This window comes from Oncorhynchus gorbuscha, linkage group LG11 (assembly GCF_021184085.1).
Source record: "Oncorhynchus gorbuscha isolate QuinsamMale2020 ecotype Even-year linkage group LG11, OgorEven_v1.0, whole genome shotgun sequence".
NCBI classification, from domain to species: Eukaryota; Metazoa; Chordata; class Actinopteri; order Salmoniformes; family Salmonidae; genus Oncorhynchus; species Oncorhynchus gorbuscha.
The window spans coordinates 82901385-82905570 of NC_060183.1; the positions used below are offsets into that span (position 1 = coordinate 82901385).

A 4186-nucleotide genomic window follows, 5' to 3' on the forward strand; every position below is an offset into this window, starting at 1 on the left:
ATATGTTTTCTTATTATATTGTTTCGTATTTTCAGCATTCCCCCCCTCAAAAAAAAATCACATAAAAAAATGATATTATATATGTTAAAGAAAAAAAAAATCACAAAAAAAATAATAAAAGTTGATGCAACTACGTGATGATAGGGGGGCTATTTCTAACACGTGAACAATGTTACAGGACTCAGCTGCTGTCTCAACTGAATGGCAATCTTCTCCACACTGTGGAAACTCTTGCAGTCGTGCCTGAACTCCTCCTTGATGTTTAAAGTTAAATAGATATATATGAAAAATCAATCAGTCAGTCTGGGGGGAGGGGGTATAAAAAAGAAGTTGAGATTATGTAGAATTTCAAGACATTTTTTAAAACATGCAATAATTATTTAAAAAAAATGTGTACTTCTAATCGAAAAAACAGAACAGATACATTTTCAGATAACACTTTTGGGCTCTAAGTTGGCTGTATACTTAGAAAGCAGTGTTGGGGAATGTTACGTTTAAAAGTAACTCGTTAGGTTACAGCGTTACTGGCATTAAAAAGTAACACATTACACCGTTACTTACTGTGGAAAGTAACGCGTTAGGTTACAGCGTTACTTACTGTGGAAAGTAACTCGTTTAGTCGTTACATTACTTTTGCGTTACCAAACCCCAGAAAACTCTCTGAAAATGTATTGCGCGTGTTGGTCGTTGTTATGCCCAGTAGAGAGTGGCTTGCCTATTTACTAATTGGTGCTACAATGATTTCATCCGACGTCATGGGAGCGCAGATTACCATGATAGCTGTTTCAGTTGTTTTACTAAATTGAACCGTGTATTTTGCAATAAACAATGTGTTATTTTTTAAATAGCATTATTATTTGGTTGTTGTAACTGTTCCACACAACAACAAAAAAATGCGTGAAAGAAGGAAAAAAACGTATACACATTATGATAATAAGGAGAGATCAAATAAGATATAAAAACCTACTTATTAATAGCCTTTATTTTCTGCCTTTAATATGTCTATTTCGTTTCTTTAAAGCTGCCGAAATGTTGGTTTTGATTTATGGACAATGTCCAAGTGTTCTAACGAAATTCCATATTAAAACTATCGAAATGTTTGATAAATACAAAAAAAAAAGTGTTGTATCACAATTCAATTGTATCTTGATAAATCCAAGGCACCATAAATCAAAACCAACATTTAGGCAGCTTTATGAAACGAAATAGACATATTAAATCCAGATAATAATAAAGACTATTAAGTTTACAACAAGCCCGACTTGAAATGTTAACGTGAACATTTTAATAACAGTAAACTGCAAACCGCGAATGCAACTGTCAGAGTAATCCTTAAACATAATAATAATAATAATAATAATAATAATAATAATAATAATAATGCATTGAAATAAATGGCATGCAATCAAATGAATTTACTTACAATCATCAAAGACGCATCCCATGTTCATTTAGTTTTCTCGGGGTGACAGGTCTAAACAAAACATACATCTAGATGTTGCTGTTTTGGAAGCAGAAGCGCAATCTTCCTCAGCATCAACAGCAATCGGATGTCTTGGGTCCTTTTCCACCGGTCTTGTGGAGCTGAGCTGGGCCTGAATGTGCTTCTTGATATTTGAAGTTGACAGGCGCTTCGCCCCGAGGCACAGTTTGCGTTTTATTATTATTATTATGTTGTTGTTTTACTTTTCTTTTTCCAATTCTAAATCATGTGAACACTTTCACGTGGTAAAGGCTGGTGGCTCTGCCATCCTGATAGCTTCATGCCACAACGTTCTTGAAGAAACAAGAAGAGCGTGAATTTATGGGGAAGGGATTTTCATATAATAATTTGTCAAGGGAAATAATATTTAAAAGTAACGATTCGCTTATTTGAAAAAGTAACTTTAAGTATCTGATTTCTTAAATTGAAAAACGAATACGTTAAGTTTCTCATTACCACAAAAAAAAGAAGTAATTTGAGTATTCTAACGCGTTACTCGTTACCCCCAACACTGCTAGAGAAGATGGAGGGAAAACATCTTCTAGCCACTCGAAACCAGCAAACGTCCTGATTCCGATTGAAATGTGTTTTCATTGGCCACTCCTTTGCGTGAGCAAATGAAACCTTGTGATTAGAGGGCATGGCCGTTGGTAGTGTTACTCTTCCTTACTTCATTTTACAAGGAAGATGAAGGAAGGAGGGAAGGAAGGAGGTAAGGAAGGAAGGAAGGAAGGAAGGAAGGAAGGAAGGAAGGAAGGAAGGAGAGAAAGAAGGAGATAAAATAAAGGGGGGGGGGGATATGTATCCTTTCGTCTGTCACACAGAGATTCCCAGACCAGGTCAGAATAGAGCAAAGTCTCTCAACCATTTTCTGAGACCCAACTCAAAGGTCAAGGTCTCTCCCAGGTGATGTCACTTCCTGATAATGACGATGCAATGGAAAGGCACAGCTAGAGGGGGATGTACTGTATATCCCAGAATCTGAGCAGTCCATCACCTTGTATGATTTGCCTGATTTTAAACCCCGGATTAGCACTTCCCATCCCCCTCTGTTCCCCTAGATCTCCCTTCCTGACCCCTAAAACCACCCCAAGACCCCAGAAATGCAATTTTAACATTCACTTCTACCAATGTGCCTTTTAGAGTTCATATCATTCAAATGCGATGAGGAGGAGACGGACGTTATCTGAACTTTTTAGGATTCAAGCTTAGGGAACTGTTAGTTATTAGGTCTATGCAGTCAGGTTTTTTCTGACCTGGGAATTTAAAAAACAGTAAAAAGAAAAAAAAAGTATTTTGGGATAAACTGTATTTAATTGTACTGTATGCTTACATGTAATTAGAAGGCGTGTCCCTGAATGGACCTTGTTTTAGTCAGTTGAGCCCCCTGGCGGCCCCAGCACCCCGAGTTTCAGCACCCCTTCCTCTATTCCAAGTTGCAGCCTGTTTCCATTGTGAACGACATGTCTGTTTTTGAGCGTTGTATTATAGCTATCAGCTTTTTATCAATATTGGCTTGTCCGTGAGCCCCTGTAGTCTTCAGTACCAGTGTGTGGTTGTATGTGTAAAACACAACTTCTTCTCTTTTTTAATCTTTCTCTTATTCTTTGTCTGTTCTGGTTTCTGTGTCGATGAAAAAAATACTAAACCACGACTTGCTGCCCTATGAAAATTGGACAGCAGCTGTTTTTAAAAGTGGTTTATGTTATCCAATCAACACAAGGCACTGAAACTGGAAAATAATCTATTTGAAAATCAATATATATAAATGTACAAATATATACAATATATAAATAAGGAAGGTGCCAGTTTTAAAAGGAACGGTTGTTTTGGGTCAGATTAATTATTTTCTTAGAGATGGGTGGAAAGTTTGAAGAGGCATCTCAGTGTTAATGAGATATGAAGGTTTGAAGAGGCATCTCAAGTGTTAATGGGGTATGAAGGTTTGAAGAGGCATCTCAAGTGTTAGAGAGACATGACTTGTTCTGCTGTGCCCGTGACATCACAATGACTGACTATGGCACCCCTGACTGGACAAAAGGGACAGGAGTTCCCCCATCATCCTCCACTCATTGCTATTCAGCTGTCAAAGAAAACACACAGACATTTGTAAATTGTATGCAACAGATGCAAACGTACCATTATTTTGAAATTGTGTATGTAAAAGTTATATTTTTACATGTAGACTGTTGTTATTTTGTGTTTAGATAATACATTGTATCAGTTTGTTTTTTGTTAAAAGAAAAAAAAAGTAAAATTCGGTGTGTGTTGAAAACGTGTCACATTGAAATTGTAGTGAGGTCAAAAGCTTCAGTATCATTTTCAGTTTTTTTCCCCCAAAAGGTTTGTTTATATTTCCGGGATTCTTTTGTTGAAGAATGGGATGGGGGGGGGTAATTGGAAATCAAAAAGGTATATAATATTATTTTCATGCTCCATGCTCATTGCCATTTTTCATTGTATTTTTTAAGAAAATGTGTAAGTAGTTATAGCACACAGGGTTCATGTCCCTTTGGTGGAGGGGGGGGGGGGGGGGCGAATAGCTGAGAGTGGGAAATGATTGAGTTGATTTGATCCGTTGTATTCTGCTTGTAATGTGCCTGGTCATTCTAGCCAGGTGCCAATATTAATTAAAAAATGAACGGCTATTAACTGTACGTGTGTCATGGTTTAGTATTCAACTCACTAATCTTTATGCGCTGT

At 36.9% G+C, this 4186-nt stretch overlaps 1 protein-coding gene across 17 annotated transcripts in view; it reads left to right on the top strand.

Annotated features, from left to right (window-relative positions):
* Nucleotides 1-3718, top strand: part of LOC123989556 (transcription factor 4-like) — a 474938-nt gene extending 471220 nt beyond the window's left edge. For all 17 annotated transcript variants that reach the window (XM_046290648.1, XM_046290653.1, XM_046290654.1 and 14 more), the window contains one exon: nt 1-3718. This exon is cut by the window's left edge and continues 229 nt beyond it. The gene's annotated coding sequence lies outside the window, so the exon portion shown is untranslated.
* The last annotated feature ends 468 nt before the right edge of the window (nt 3719-4186 follow it).